Consider the following 17,505-nt stretch of genomic DNA (forward strand, 5'->3'; position numbering starts at 1 on the left):
TTAAGAACACACACTGCTTTTCAAGAGTACCAGAGTTCAATCCCCAGCACCCATATCAGGTAGCTCACAACTGCCTGTAACTCTAGCTCCATTGGGATCTGACTCCTTTGACCTCTGCAGGTGACTGCTCTAGTGGGAACATCCCTATGTACAGACACACATGTATGGATATCATTGAAAATAATACAAACAAACCTGGAAAAATTATAAGATGAATGAAAGCTACCACTACTTTGCGCTTGCATGGGATTTCATATTTTACACAAGCATTCCACATACCAGACAAGGAAGCCTTTGTCCTTCTCAGTTCCATTTTGTAAACGAGAGAAAATCTAGACTCAGAGTATTTGAGCAAGGCTCCCAAGATAGCATAAGACAGTGAGGCAGAGACCAGAATGCACTTTTTCCTTCTAAGGCTCACGAAGGTCCTTACTGTTTCTCTTTATTACCTCAAGACATTGCTTTCTGCAGAATGAGCAAAACTTGAGTCTTTGTTCTGATTTTCCTTGAATTATACAATATTCCAGTGGGGAAAGAGCCTGGTAGGATGTCACAGCGTTCTCTACAGCAAACCAGGGAAGCACAGACGACAGTGGTGGGGTGGGGGGTTCTGCAGGTTTCCTTGATCTGCCTGGAATATTTAAAATTCAGTCATTAATCATAAGAGCTGCATCCTTGCTCCAAGTGATCAACCACTAATGATTGCGGCATTCTGAGTTTTAACATTTTCCATTAATTGTCCTTAAAAAAATAAAAAAGACCCTCAAGAATGAATAACTCTGGCTTCATTAAGGAGGAGTCAGTTTCTCTTCCCGTACTAGTTGCTCTCAGCCTCCCCTTTTCTTTTAAAGTCTTTCCCTTTGTTTGTTTTTAATATGCGTCTTTTATCTTGTAAAAAAATTAACATTTATTTATCGTATCATGTGTCAACTTCTATGGAGCTAATTTCACAGCTGTGTGGCAAGGTGTCAGCCCCGTGTCCTTGCCGAACTTAATGGAAAGCATGGAGCAATATCGTCTATTGAGTCCCTGTTATAAACGAGGGACTTGGACGGGCTACAGAAGCTCTCGTATAACCTCTATCATAGCCCGATAAAATGATGTATGGACTTCCATCTCTATGGTTTAGATAACGGAGACAGCCTAGACTATTTGTGCATGTTTGTAGAACATTGATGACTCTGCACTTTAAAAGGTGTTAGGGTCCCGTCAGATGGCGGAGTCATTTGGAATCTTCCTTGGACAGCGCTTCTGTGCAGCCTCACCCCAGTTGAAGCTTTAGACCTAAGATGTGGGAATCTTGCCATTTGAAAACATTTTTAGCATGGTCGTTCATCCAGTTCACTATGGCATTGAGGGGTCTGATGAATGGTCCGCTGACTTAGTTGGCTTCCTACTCCTCCCTGCTCTGTTCCCTTCAGTTCCTTCCTGGGGGCCAAGGTCCTGATCTCAAAGTCATGGTTCCTAGCTGGGACTGTGCTCCCATTTGGGATATCCTATGTGGAGGAGATGTGTGCATGCTTCTACTGACTTGACCAGCCTCCCCATAATGAGTTCAGCTTGAATCATGCTCTAAGCTTTCCAGACCTCTTGGTCATCTGACTAACACTATATATGCAGTCCTTAGGGATTGTGATAGAGGTTGACATGGGTGAGCCATCAGTATAAGTGGGTACATTATTAATAATTAAATATTCCTGAACACCTGTGTTGCTAGCTACCATCCAGTATGTTCCTTTAGTGTTAGTGAAATATCATAGCCATGGCCTCTGCTCTACTAGAGTATTCTATTTTCACCCTAAGGCAGGTTTACTCCCCCATTCTAGAGTCCTTCATTGAGGTCTTTGGATGCTATATAGCCATGTTTTGTTGAGCTAGATAAAACATATAAACAGTTTGAAAATCCTTAGAACATTTGGGCTGGAATGTGAAACTTATCCCCTGAATTTCAGGTTAGAGGCTGTATTAGTTATTTTGTTACATTTCTATAACCAAATACCTGGCAAGAAAAGAAAACTTAAAGAAAAAAAAAGTTGATTTTGGCTTACAGTTTCATGGAATATAGTCCCCAGGGCTGGAAAGGCACAGCAGTAGGAGTAAGAGTAGCTGGTCACATGGTATCCAGTCAGGAAGCTGACGGTGAGCAGGAAGTGGGGTTGACTGTAAACTCTAAGACTCGTCTCTAGTGACTCACTTCTTCCAGCAAGACTTCACCTCCTAAAGGTTCCATAACTCCCCTGAATGATACCACATCCTACTGAGAAGCATTTCACATTAAAACGACCACTGTGTTACTCTGATTCATGTGCTAGCTCACGGCTTGGTTAAGTGATGAAGTATTGAAGGTCCAGCTCCTATGTTTTCTGTATCATTGACTGACATTTGCTGTACCCTCAGGAATATGTGTACTGTTTGTAGATGTCATCCATTCTGGGTGCTCCAGAATAATTTGTGAGAACAGCATATCTATTAGTTCAGCTTCAAGAGTGCCTTCCAAACCCCAGTCAAATATCTTAAATTCCCTTCAGTGGTCCAACATGGTTCCCATATTCCACACATTCTTCTAAACATGCTTTGATTCTATTTATAAATAGCCTGCACCGCCTCAAGGGTTAGTAAGCCTCTACCTGCTGTGCAAAGTTACAGAATTTCTTTCAATTTTTCCCAAATGGCTTCTTTCTGATGTGGAGGCTGCTCCCCAGTCCCTATGTGTAGGGTTGGCTGAACAAGGCCATGCTCAACTTCTCTCTTCCCTTCATCATTCCCTTCAGAAGCTTGGATTGAATTGTTTCTGAGTCCTGATCTTTTCAGATAGAGGAAACTGTATCATTTAAAAATTTTCTACCACTACAGAGGCTCTTACCCCGATCATGCTGGCTTCCCCTCACAATGGCATGCTCTGGTTGTTAGATCTCCAGACAGGTATCACTCAGGCAGCAAGGAGCCTCCCGGGCAGGACCCTCCACCCACGCTCTTTGCCATCAATGCTGACATCTCTTGGCCCCTGCCTTCCTTAGCTCTTTTTCCCCCATTCCAAGATTCTTTCACTAGGACAAGGTCCACTGGGAATTCTAAGTATCTGACATCTCCCAGCAAGGGAAGCACATTTCTTCTGGGTTCACATCCTGTACTGTCATCCCAAGCTTCTGATTTTAGACAGATATTCTGAAAACCTCCAATGAGCGAGTTCACCTGCCGAGACACAGCACACAGAGCCACAGAGTCTCTTGATGCAGGCTTTATTTCAAGTGTAAGGGTCTGATTTATTAGAGGCTCCATGGGAGAAATCTACCCCCTGGGATTCCTTGTACACGCATGACATCCAGATATGAAGAAAAACATGGATGGGTTCAATCAGAACCCACTTGCCAGCTGGCTTGAGGGAACTGGCAAGGAGCATCCGGATGAGGATAACTTTGAATATTCTGCCTTGAATAAAATGTCCAGACTCCCTGGGGTTTGGACCAGGATGAATGTGATCTGCTCTGGCTGTCTCTGACAGCCAGTCCCTGGAGTGAATGGCAGCTGGTGCTTCCTTTCAACGGGAGCCTTTGTGGTGCCTGGTTGAGAAGCTCTCGAGTTTACTGTGCTCCTGTCTCCTTTGAAGGATTGCTTGTCAACACTGAAGGTTGGTGAGCCTTGAAAAGGTAGTCTTGGAAAGTGCTGAGTTAAAGTTAGGTTTTCTGGGGCTAGAGAGATGGCTCAGTGGGTAAAGTTTGGGTCTCTAGCATCCAGGGGAATAGCCAGGTGCGGCTGCAAACCTTGCTATCCCTGTGCCAGAAGGCAGGCACGGGAGGGTCCCAAGGCTGACTGGCCACCGTATGCCAATTGGTTTGCTTGATGTTCAGTGAGAGCCTTTCTCAAGAAATAAGGGAGACAGCAATTGAAGAAGACTTTGATGTCATCCTCTGGACTCAAGGTATGTACATGGGCACACATACAAGCAGATGCTCCTATCACACACATACACATAAACATATATACGACTAAATTTCCTTCTGTATTTCCAACTGAAGATGGAGTCAGTGGCTGATCTGAAGATGAGCCAAGGAGAAAGAACAATATTTCAGATGCCTGTCTTTTAGGGACTATTCTCCCAAGTGACACTTTTTATTATGTTCAATTACACGCACCCAGAGAACCCAGGGTGGAGAGGAGAAGAAGGCATGGCATTCTAGTTGGTTTCTATTGCTCTGATAAAACACTGACCAAAACCAACATGGGGAAGAAAGAGTTTGAATTGGCTCACCTGTCCCCATCACAGTCCACCATTGAGGGAAACCTGGGCAAGAACTCAAACAAGAGCAAAGATAGGGATGTTGCTGGCTGTCTTCATCTCACGCCTTGTTCAGCCTGCCTTCTTACACAACCCTAGACTACCTTCCTAGGGCTGGTACTGTCCACAGTGGCTGGGTCCTCCCACAACAATCATTAATCAAGAAATTTCTCTCACAGAATTTCCAACAGGCTAATCTGACAGAGGCAATTCCACAACTGACATTCCTTCTTGCAAGATGACTCTAGTTTGTGTCAAGGTAACTCAAAGCTGACCAGCAACACATGGGAAGAGGGGAAGGACAGCAGCTAGACCAGTGCAGGTGTGGTTTTCAGATTGTGTAACTTAGCTCTTTCTGGCTGGTTAGGTGACATCAAGTGAGTTAATGAATCATGAAGGATACTGTAACAGTTTTGCCCATGAAGCAGATATGATAATTCCTACAAGGGAGCCACAATATGCAGCACTTAGTGGGTAACAGCATTCCTTTTCAGTCACAGACAAAGGTGTTTCTAACTTCCCCTTTGTTTCATTTTTTCATGGGTACAATGTAGTAAACATGGGTGGAGCCAAGAAGCAACACATTCATGCAGGAGATTGGGTTGTGACTGTCTGGGGAAGGTGTTGGGAGAGTTCAAATATCTTCCTGTGCAGGGCCAGAGCAGAAACTAAGCAGGTTGTCATTTGAAGAGACATACAAGATTCGTGAGAGGTCCAGGGGGAGCATAGGCTGAATGCTGTCACTTCATGAGTGTCAATAACAGAGCAAACATTAGGATTGTGTGCATTTGCATGGTTGCTACTAGGACAGAAGTCAATTAAATTTATTTTTAAACTTTTGGCAAGTCAAAAAATACTAAGGGGGAAATGACAGAAAACAAAAGCCTAGATAGGGATGTAGAGGTCCTCAGTTGTGTGAGACAAAGGTCTGATAGCAGGTGAAATGGAACCCAGCCATCTGCTGCCAGGTGGCTGAGTCTGTTCACCAAGAGTAGCCTGTGGCCTGCCTACCATCCCATCAGCTCTGTTGGCTTTAATGATGGCCAATGGTCCCTTTTTATCTCTTCATATGACCTTTTCACCATCGCATGGTGACTTAAGATTCTTGGGTGATTCTGGGTGTTCATTAGGGCATGCTTTCTTGACATATGTTCATTAATTGCAGTCCCCACAGAGGCCAGAAGACTTCAGTCCCTTTAGAAGTAGAGTGGCATTGATTGGGAGCCACCAAATGTGGACTCTAAGATTAAAACCAAGTCCTCTGTACAATCTGCAAGCATTTTTAACTGCTGAACCATCTTGCCAATAACACCTTACTTTCATTTATTTATTTTTTAAGCTGGCAAATACTGTGAACATTCTCAGCTTTGGAGAAATCTGCTCATTTTAACGACTGAATCACTTATAAACTTCTTTCCTTTATTTTTACATTTTTGGCTTCCAAGTCTTTGATCCTGTTTTTCTTATGACAATGATCTAGTAATATTTTCTACAAAAGAAAAAAGAAAAAAACTAGAAAGTGTTCACTCTTTTCCCATAGGTGCCTAAAAATAGTTTATCATGATGATTAGTGACTTGGAGTAGTCTCAGTTAGCATCCCAAATTGTCAAGGAAATTTCATGAGACATGTCAGGATCTCTTTCTCTCTCTCTCTCTCTCTCTCTCTCTCTCTCTCTCTCTCTCTCTCTCCCTCTCTCTTTCTCTCTCTCTCTTTCTCTCTCTCTCTTTCTCTCTTGAAAAACTAGGAGAAATTCCAGTCTAAGTTCTTTCCTGTCTGAGGTATGAATGTCACCTTTGACCCTCCACTCTTATTTTGGGTTCATTGATTCATCCTCAGTATGACTTAAAGGGATCAATTAGGTATGGCTGCAGAAGTGAACCAGTGTAGAAAGACCGTGGTTGTGAACCACATAATTGCAACCCATTAATCTCAGTCATCTATGTGCCTCAGCTTCCCCAAAGTTGCTTCCCCCAAGGACTACTGCCTCTTTAATGCTTTTCTTTCAGGCAGCAAAGATAGAATAGGATAAATTGGGTTTGTAAGTGTCTGGTAAACTGATCAGAGTTAGACACCCCTCTGCAAGTGTTATAGCATCCTGTGTCCATACATGTTCTTGGCAGTCTGACTAATTTGCCTCTGTCCTTTGACTCTGGAACTTTCCACACTGACATATGATAGATCAGCTGTCTGGCCAAGAGCTCTCATAGTCCTCTTCTATGCTCCAACCTCCTCATGCTTCCTTCCATCCCTCTTTCTCTGTAGTTCTTAGTCCACCTAGTCTGTGGTTCAGCTCTCCTGAATTTGCTCTGCCATGGTCATGATCTTTGTGGCTTACATAGCTTCTTTTTGCTCCTGTCGTGTTCCCAGTGAGATGCTCTTCAACCTGGGGCAAGGACACCTCGCACAAATAACTCTTGACAAATGGATTTGAAAACCCATCTGTTTCCTGTGGTTAACTAACTGATGACTGACATTTTGACCCGGCCCGTTCACTAGAACCAGATGTTTCTCCAAGTTATTTTAAGGGTTGCTTTATAAATGGAATTTTGACTCCTTTTTCCAAAGATAAAGGAAAGGCCTGCTGGGGTATTGCTCTCTGCCTACAGATTGTACAGAGGAGAGAAGTCTTTCATAGATGACTGATTTCTAAAACAGATGTGCCAAATTCCTTGGGCTAAAAAATCTCTTTTGTTGGAAATGAATTGGGGCATTTTTTAAAATATGAGTTTCGGAACATGTTCTTGAGCTGTGCTAATAATGATCAATGTGATGGCAACTTGGTTTAAGATTTTGAGGGTTGTGAGAGCTAATAAAACTGCCCAGGGGAATATGACGTTGCTTGATACAGCAGAACTAATGAAGGACCAAGTGCACAAAAGCGTCTCTCGACAGAGAGGACATGTTTGCACTTGGTCCCATCCACTGATGCCCTTGACAGAGGCAGAAATAGAATGTCATTTGTGGTCACCTGGCAGAAAGTGTCCTGGTGCCTTCAACTATTATTCCTACAATTGTGTTTCATTCTTTCCTGAAAATCCTCTTTTTCTCTCCTTTTGCCTTTGAGCTTTCATCAGTACATTTCTCTCTTTACTGAACAATGAAAAGATACAGGAGCCACAGGGACTGAAGCTATGGCTAACCATGATGGGAAAGTCAGGAAAAGTCATGCTGTCTTCCTTATCTATCCAAATCATGGTACTAATTCCCCTTGATAATGGAAAAGGAAAGATGAGGACTTCTGGATTTAAAGATTTATATATTTTTATTTTATGAGCATGAACGTTTTGCCCATATACATATACATATATACACAGTATACATATATACATATATGCATATACACATATATACACATATGCACATATAAACATATATACACATAGACACATATCACATGTAAACACACAAACACACACATATAAATACACACATACATGTATACATTCATACACTATATGTATGCAGTGCCCACAGAGGTACATAGAGGACATCAAATCTATTGGAACTGAAGTTATAGATGGTTGTGAGCTGCCATGTGGGTTCTGACAGCTGATCCTGGTTCCTTTGTAAGAGCAACAAGTTCTCTTCACTGCTGAGCTATCTCTCTAGCTCTCAAGGGTTATCGGATCTGAGACTCACCGATTCAGCTAGGCTAAGGCCCAGGCTAAGGATCCTCCTGCCTCAACTTGTCCAATGCTGTGATTATAGGAACATGCTTCCAGATCTGACTTTTTCCTGTGGGTGCCAGGTGGGAGAGGAGGGGTTTGAACATAGGTTGTCATGTTTGTACAACAAGTACCACAGCTACTGAACCATTTCCCCATCCTTCTTTTTTTTATTTAATGGTAAGTAATGGTAGCTAGACAAGCATAAAAACCCAAGATAGGCCCTTGTTTGGCTTGTTTTGGGGCATTTTTGTGATTCCAGGTATTTGTTCATTGATCTCTGAAAAGATAAGGCTGAGAGATTTCAGCCTGTGGTGTTTAGTATCTTACATTACTCTCCACTTGATATTACATGGCTATTGCAAGGATCTGATGGGATAATATAATAACGAATACCCTGTGTACCGATTTGATAAGCTCTTAACAATATGGTGCCTGACAGCTTCTCACTTACAGAGAAGACATCCCGTCAATCAGCATGAAGCATGCTACAGTGTCTGCTTCCCTGAAGTTCCTTCTGCCTGCAAAGCATCTTTCTTCCCTCTGACTCTAAGTGTCTTTAATAGAATATGCCAAGTGTAGCAATTGGAAGCATAATGTCCAGTGAGTTTCCTGCTCTCAGGAGCTTTTAATTCCCCCAGTGTTGGCAGGACTCTAGTTTCCCAGGGCTGCATCCATGCTTGAGTCTCTCCTCCATTATTTGCTCCCTAGATAATGTGGTGGGTAATGAAGAAGGGAGGTGCTGAGCTCCACATGGCACAAGGTGATTTCTACTGATCCTACCAAATCCTCACAATGATGGTGGAAGGGTGGCAGTTCCAGGATACAACCAAATTCTCATTGTAGAGGTTAGGAAATGGAATGCTATGGATTGAATTATGTCCCTTCTGAACTGCATAAGACAATGTCTGTCACCCTCGGTGTGACTGTATTTGGAAACAGAACATTTAAAGAAGTGATGGAGGTTAAATGATACCAAGAGGACCAGCCCTAATTAAGTCTAACTGACATCTTAATAACAAGAAAGAATCACATCTAAGGCACCAATATGTAGGGAAAATGCTATGGAGGTCATAGCGAAGAAGGGCCACCTTGAAGCCAACACTACTGACAGTGTGTGAGAGATTTCCAACCTTCCACAGCAATGAGAAAATGTGTCTGCTATTTAAACTACCCATGTGTAGAGTTTGTTATGATAGCCAGAGCAAACCAATACATCGAGGCTCCAGGAGAATAAATTGGTATCCCAGGAGTGGCTGCTGTTCTCCATTAGTAAGAGCCTGGAAAAGCCCTTGGGACAGAAATAAGGGCTCAGGAGACCTTTTCTCCCCCAGCAACCTGTTGACAGCTGGTGGGAAATGTAGTCATTTAACAGGGATATTTTGCTCTGTCTGAAGCATCCAGAAACACCTACAGGACTTTTCCACATCAACACATTCCTGCATACTCCTTAGCAATGACTGCAGGCTGGGATGAGCGCATTGCATGTTCTGTCCCTCTTCATCCACTTGTACCACTAATTCTGACTTCACATGGACTTCTGTGCAGTTAGAAGCACCCAGAGGCATTTGCATTCTCACCCCTGTAGAAAGAATATCTTAAAAATCATACAACACACCCCTTCTCTGTTCCCCATATTTCAAGGCTCCCCAAGCAAGGTTCTTGGCCATACATGTTAGAGAGAAACAGAGGAAATGGTCTTTGCTCTTAACAGTGATTCATCATTGAGGTCAGGCCTGGGGCTTCTGGTTTTTATCTATTTGTGATGTCATAAGAGCAGGTATGGGGACTATGATGGTTTGTATATGCTCTGCCCAGGGAGTGACACTATTAGAAGGTTGGTCCTGTTGGAGTAGGTGTGTCACTGGGGGTGGGCTTTAAGACTTCCTCCTGGCTGCCTAAAAGCTAATATTCTGCTAACAGCCTTCCACCGAAAATGTAGACCTCTCAGGTTCTCCTGCACCATGCCTGCCTGGATGCTACCATCCTCCCACCTTGATGATACTAGACTGAACCTCTGAACCCGTAAGCCAGCCCCAATTAAAATGTCATTCTTATAAGAGTTGCCTTGGTCATGGTGTCTGTTCACAGCAGTAAAACCCTAACTAAGAAAAAAATTGGTACCAGGACTGGTTATTGTGATAGACCTGGCAATGCTTTTGTTTGGAAGGATGTGGATTTGGAGACTTTGGGTTTGGGAAGCAATAGAATGCTTTAAATGGGGCTTAATGGGCTATTCTGGTAGGAATATGGAAGATTATGTTACTGAGAGTGATTTGAATTGTGCAGACCTGGCCTGAGATGTTTCAGTGGAGAATTCCAATATGTGGCCTAGAGACTGTTTTTTGTGGTATTTTGGTGAATAATGTGGCTACTTTTTGCCCTTGTCTGAAGAGTCTGCCTGAGGCTAAGGTGAAGGGACTCAGATTAATTGCATTGACAAAGAGAGTCTCAGAGACACCCATCATAGACTTTGTTCTCTGGTTAAGTCGCATGAAGAATTTTGAACAAGTGTAGCAAGCTTAGAAAGGAAGAAGTATAAAATATATGGTTCGCCAAGAAGTGAAATGGAGCTGAATCCTGTGTTCTAGGAGATAGCAGATTAAAGGAGTGAGACTTTGGGGGACGAGCCTACCTAGCTAAGTTTGGATCAAGGCATAGTAGTAGACACCTTTAATCCCAGGAGACAGGCATACAGATCTCTACATTCAAGGTCAGTCTACAGAGCAAGGTCCAGGACAGCTAGGTTTAGACAGTGAAGGACATGGAAAAGAGGAAACTAGTGATAATGTAATAGAACAAGGGGGCATGTTCTAATCCCTGCAAGAGGTAAAACTCAGCAGCCTTGGCTGTATGGCTCTCGCTTTAGAGTCAAGAATAGAAGGGACTACTGAGACAGTTGATGCTGGTTACCTGAATCTAAAAAAATTATTGGTGACTAAGAAGAGGCCAGTATCACTGAGGCAAAAATCTTAGAAGTGTTTTCTGAGAGCACAAAGAAGCTGTGTTCCAGAGGTATCCAAGGTTGTACCTCATACTTGGTCATGTGAAGAGTTGCTCAGGTGGTACTGGTTTTGAAGGCAGGAAGGAGTCATGAAGAGCAGCTGAGGCTGGGCACTGTGAGAGGCCATGGAAGGCCATTGGTGAAGGTGCAGCCTCAGTTGCAGTTGATGGCTCAGGAATGAAGGGGTCATGCAAAAGATCTGAGGCTTGTCAACATAAAGAGAGCCTATGAGAGGCTATTGGTGATGCCTAGTTGCAATGCACTGCCCCAGTGATGCCAGTATCATGTGATGATCATCAAGAACAGCAGTGGCAGTGAAGTGGATCAACCTGAGCTTAGAGTACTACAGAGGGCAGAGCTGGAGAAGGGATGCCAGCCCTTTGGAGGAGCCCAGAAGATCATGTATGGATCCCAGACATTGAAATAAGAAGCTGTAACATTGAAGTCACCTTGTAGATCCCAAGATGTTCAAGATGCCGGAGCTGTGGGCTATCTGCTGAGGAAAACTACTAACAGGGAGTGGAACCACCCAGGAGAAAGAAGTTTGTTGCAGTCAACAAAGATTAAAAAAAGGAGTTGGAGATCTGAAGACTGCTTTGACATCAGACATGGAGATGCAGAGTTTGCAGTTTGCCCAGCTGGTTTCCTGTCTTGCTTTGAGGATTACAGTTAAGTGATTTGATCAATCTCAGAAGAGACCTTAGTTTTGGACTTTTAACATTGTTGAGACTACTATAGACTATGGGGACTTTTGAAGTTGGACTAAATGTATTTTGCATTATGCTATGTCTAGGTATGTCCCCCTCATAGACTCATGTGTTTGAACAAGCCTATGTGGGCCAGGGAGTGGACTGTGATGGTTTGTATATGCTCTGCCCAGGGAGTGGCACTATTAGAATGTTTGGCCCTGTTGGAGTAGGTGTGGCCTTGTTGGAGTAGATGTGTCACTGAGGGTGTGGGCTTTAAGACCTTCTTACTGGTTGCCTGGAAGTCAGTATTCTGCTAGCAGCCTTCAGATGAAGATGTAGAACTCTCAGTTCTGCCTGCACCATGCCTGCCTGGATGCTGCCAAGATCCTGCTTTGGTGATAATGGACTGAACCTCTGAACCTGTAAGCCAGCCCCAATTAAATGTTGTCCTTAATAAGAGTTGCCTTGGTCATGGTGTCTGTTCACAGCAGTAAAACTCTAACTAAGACAGGGACTATTCCTACCTTCTTCAGGGAAGACATTCTTACTCATTGCTTCTGCACCTTCCTAGCTAGCTGACCCATTAACTTCCATGGAGTCTCAGGTCTCTATTTCCCATCTCAGCGTGCACTGCAATCTCAGATGTGTGCTGCCATGTCTGGCTTTATATAGGTTCTGGTGATGGGAATTGGAGTCCTCGGGCATGTCCAGGAAGTGATTTACTCATGGATCTGTTTCTGCAGCCTGACTTGTGTACTTCTGAGGCAAATGGGAACGATTGCAAGCTTTGGTATTTTACCTGAAGACAGTGCCATTGCCAGACATGAGGTCCCATTTGCTCTACTGTCTGCTCTCCAGAGGAAATATAAAGATCATTTTAACTATGAAAAACAGTGATCACACTGATGTGAGAATGCTTAGCAGCCTGAGGTGGGAATCCAGTGAACATCAACTCTCTTCCTGCTGCTAAGTGAATGTGGACCCATTTTCTCTACAATACTTGGTGGTTTCTCAGAAAATCTGGCCCTGCTATGTCTGCCCCAGGTTCAGGGAGTCTTCGAGGAGGAACAAAAGAGTTGCTTTTCTATACCCTGCTTGTACTGCAAGGTTCTTTTGGATGACTTTTAATAATCTCAGAGTGGCTAGGGGACTTTATGTACTATATATATTCAATCAAGCTAATGTTAGGGACCTTGCAATGTAGAAGAATGATTTTCTTAGATGTCTTTTCTGGTCGAAAAGCTGCATATAAATCTACACTCTCAGAGATAGTATCTATAGCTTCAACTATGGGGCTTCTAATAGGAAAATAGAGCAAGAACCAACTCACCAACATCTGGGGCAATCCAAACATGGCAGTATGCGGTGCAATGAACCTAGCCCCTCCCCCACACCTGACTTTTGCTTCTTAGTCCTGTGTTTGGCTTTCTACCACCTATCTAGATCAGTACAACTTTGTTTCTTGTACTGGTCTTTGTCCTAGACACATGCTAACAGGGTCTAAGCTGGCTTTTCAAGTCTAGCACCGGGAAGGGAAATCTCTATGTTCTTCCTCACCTATCTCTCAGAGGAGGTAGTTTACCCTAGGCTTCTGTCCTGTTGCCTTCTGGTGCCTCAGGTCACCATCTTCATTTATTTACCTTACTTACTGATTTTTTTCTTTTTGAGACAGAGAACTGTGTTAGGGTGGACTAGACTAGGTCTGTAGCTGGAGATGACCTTGAACTTCTGATCTTCCTGTCTCTGCCCCCAAAGTCCTCAGGTTGTAGGGGTGTGCCACCACATCTACCTTTAAGTGGTTTGGGAGATTGAACCCAACATGCATTCTAGGCATGCATTCCACTAGTCCTTGAGCTGTGTCAGCATGGGCAGGATCTTAGGGTGCATTATTGACCCTTAAGAAAAGCCAGTGGAGGGGATGCTGAAAGGGTGACTGACTTCATCACTTACTGGTCCAAGCCCCACTGCTTATAGAAGTTTAGTCGAATGCACTTGAGAGCTGAAGATCTCATCAGAAACCACAATCTCAAAGCTTGCCTGGCCACCCACCCTCTCTCCATGCTGTAAAGAGCCCAGGTTTGTGTTCACTCAGAGTCAACTCCTCCATTAGCGATCACTCTGCTCACCCGGGCAGCTCTCTGTTGTTCCTTTCCAGGAATATCCCCAGGAAAACTTAAACTCATTTAGTGAGGCAATCATGTCTCCTCCAAACTTCCTGCTTTATAATGAAGATAAACTCAGTTTGTTTCAATCTCTCCCTTCTTTGGAAAAGGAGACACCTAGCCTTCAAAAATACTCAAGCCTGAGATTCATTTTTCTATTCCTGGAACTTGTTTTGTCTTGGTTATGTTTAGGAAAAGTATTATGTAGTGACCTATGAGAGTGATGTGTATACCAACCCCTCTACCTAGACCTATACTTACTACTTCTTGTATCTTAGGCAGCCCTGATGTTCAGTCTTGTTTCTCTGTTCCTAGTGGGTTAAGTGCTTGGCGAGGTGGGATAGGGTAAGCTACTGTTCTACAAAAAGAAAGGACAGGGTCACAGTCAGAGTCAGAGAAGGGGAGAAGTCCAAGCAAAGCTGGAGCAGCCAGAGGCAAGTTTTCACGGGGAAAGACAAGAGAATGAAGTCTGACCTTGCTCTTAGAGGAGTCTTTCCTGGCATTAGATTATCATGGAGATCTTGGATTCTCTATCAGGAAATATTTGAGGGGGATTGGAGATGCCTGGCTTATGTGAAGGACACCCAATGCATACATATGTTATTAGGAGACGCTAGGAACAAATATTCAAATCAGGGACTTGGCTCTTATCAGCTGGGCTCTTGGGCACATCAGGAAAGAAATTATCTTTTCATTCGAGATGCACAGTGTGTGTTCAGACCCGTGAATCTGGTTTTGGAGTCACGAATGGAGATGTGCTGAAGTTGACAGAGGTGACGGCTACTCACATATGGAAAACTGAATAATAACAACAATTCCATTTGTGAAGAAGGGCTGGAAATTATGTTTTCAATTCCAATGCAAGGCAGGGGCCTGCGATGAGCCAATTCAAATTGGGGCTTGCCTGGACTGACAATTTTCCTTTTTAAGTGACAAAAGAAATAGCAGTTGATGAAGCTGTCTCTAGGGGAATCTGGAAAAGATCCTGTCTGTGATATTTTTTAAGTGACATTTCACATGGATGCTAGTAATTATTGCCAGCCATTTGATAAGTGCAGCATTAACTGTGTTAACGTTACCAAACACTACAATGGTCGTGCTATTCTGAGTGATGTAGCTGTGAGTTCAGATTTCTGATATTCATAGATAAATATTGCTTACAAAATGCTTTTGTTGACTTCTGTTTTTTTAACCAGATGCTGTAATGGACCTATGAATGTAAAGGCATAAATGTATATTTCATGTTACTTTGGGAAATTACTATCAAGTCAAAATGGAATTATTTATTTATTTACCTATTTACCATTTATTTATTTATTTATTTATTTATTTATTTATTTATTTATTTATTTATTTAAACAGGGTCTTACTATGGAGTCCTGGCTGTTCTGAAACTCTCTGCATAGACCAGGCTGATCTAGATCTCACAGACAGCACCTGCTTCTGCCTCCTGAGTGCTGAGAATAAAGGCCTGTGCCACCACTCCCCAGCCAAATAACTTTTAAAAGGAAGAAAACAGACCCTTGAGTCCTGATCTCTAAGAAGGATCAAGTATTTACATAATTATTGTCTAGGGATTAAAATTGCTTTGATTTCAACCATTTGTCAGGGTCTTTTAACAGCTTGGGCTCCAAAACTGGAGACATTAATATAAGTGCACATGTTAGCCTCTCTTGGTTTCCTAGTTTTAAGTTGTGTGTGTGTGTGTGTGTGTGTGTTTTAGGTGTGCATGCATTCATGTTCATGGCAGTCACTGTGTGCAGGCTTACACACAGATGTGTGTAGAGGCCAGAGGATAACCTGGAGTGTTATTCCTTATGAAACTGTCTTGTGTTCTGAGACATGGTCTCTCTGAATCTGAACCTCACTGGATTAGCATTGACTGGCTGGCCATTGAGCCCCAGGGTTTCTTTTGTTGGTCTTTCTAACTCTGGGATGACAAGCATGCCATCAGGTCCAGCTTTTCATAAATGGCTTTTGATATCAGACTGAGGTCCTCATCTTACACAGCAAGTACTATGGCCCCTGGGAGCTCCTCCCAGTCCTGTTTTCCTTCCTTGTGAGATTGCTTCTTAATGTGGGCTCACGCCTCTGAAATTAACTAAAAATTAAATCTTAAAATAGCAGTTCTTTACTTTCAGACTTACTTAAAAAAAATTGGTGCTTAGTCCCTAGTTGGCATATTTGGATGGCTAACAAGCAATCTTCCCATTAATAAAACCTAAGCGCACTGGTAGGGCAGTCTTGTACTAGGGGTTTGTCTCATCATTCATGAGCCTCTGATCCATCCACAGCACCAAAACAAAGACAAAACCTTAAATACTAGACAAAACACCTAAAATAATAATAATAAAAAGCTCTCAAGAGCTTTAGTTACAAACAGACTTTTGGGTCTGAACCTTGAAGTAAGTCACTTCTACAGAGAGAGTCACATGACTCAATGGCAATTAAATCTCCAAGTGAACTGTGAGGTGGAAGAACCAGGGAAGAGCACTAGAGAGCTGCCGGACATGAGGGAGAAGCCCTACAGGGAAACATGCAGGAAGAACCCGGGATCCCGTGCTCAAACTCAGCCCAGATTTCCACCTTATCTCTGAACCATGAATGCATGGGACAAAACAGATACATAGAACAGGGTCCAGAGGAATAAATGTTCCCCTGTGCTCTTTCCTTTTCTAATATGTGACTATAGTTTAGCTCTCGCCAAGTTGATTGTCTTCTAAGATAAAAATATCAATACCCTTTAGAGAAATATGAGAGAATCTAGCATCTTTAGAATGTAATATTTATAATATATGTATAAGCCTTCCAGTTGTATTTAGAACATTTATTTGCATGTGTGTGTATGTGTATGTGTGTATGTATGTATGTATGTGTGTGTGTATGTATGTGTGTGTATGTATGTATGTATGTATGTATGTATGTGTGAGTGTGTGGATGTGTGTGTGTGTGTGTGTGTGTGTGTGTGTGTGTGTGTGTTGGGAAGGTGCCATGACACGCACGTGGGGGTCAGAGGACAGTCTGTGAGAGTTGGTTCTCTTCGTGTCAGGAATCAAGCACAGGTTGCTAGCCTTTGTAGCAGCACCTTTCCCTGCTGGCTCACCTCTCTGCCACAGCCCCCAGTTGTATTTAGGACAAAAATCTAAGGTTGCCAAATAAATGGTCAGGAAAGTGTGACTTAGTCTCATGAGAAGAAACAAGTGACAGATGTCAACCTTTAGGTCTTGAGGACTTCCATAATAAATTGTCACAAAGCACGTGGCTTAAAATAAATGTCAGGTATTCTCTCACAGTTTCAGAGGCCAGAAGTTTGAAATGAGCTTGTCAGCAATGTGGTGTTCCTCTATGGGTGAATCCTTTCTAGGCCTTTGTCCTAACCTCCGACAGTTAGGTTAGTCCTTAATATCTCTGAGTCCCTGCCTCCCTCTTCTCATAGCTTACTCTTGCTGTTTCTATTTGCCAATCTTCCCTTTCTCCCTTCTGCAAAAACCCCTAAAGATGTGTATCCAGACAGTTGTCATTCAAAGACAAAGCTATAAAAATGCATATGCAAACTTACATGGCTATAGCCGACCTAACACACAACAAACCATAGTAAAAGTCATTTTTGAAACTGGTACTGAGTTAGGTAAAGAAAGCAATCCAGAGGTGCTTCAACAGTCACCTCTCCATCACCAGGATGGATTACATAATCTAGAATCACCAGGG

Source organism: Rattus norvegicus, chromosome 8, assembly GCF_036323735.1.
Source record: "Rattus norvegicus strain BN/NHsdMcwi chromosome 8, GRCr8, whole genome shotgun sequence".
NCBI classification, from domain to species: domain Eukaryota; kingdom Metazoa; phylum Chordata; class Mammalia; order Rodentia; family Muridae; genus Rattus; species Rattus norvegicus.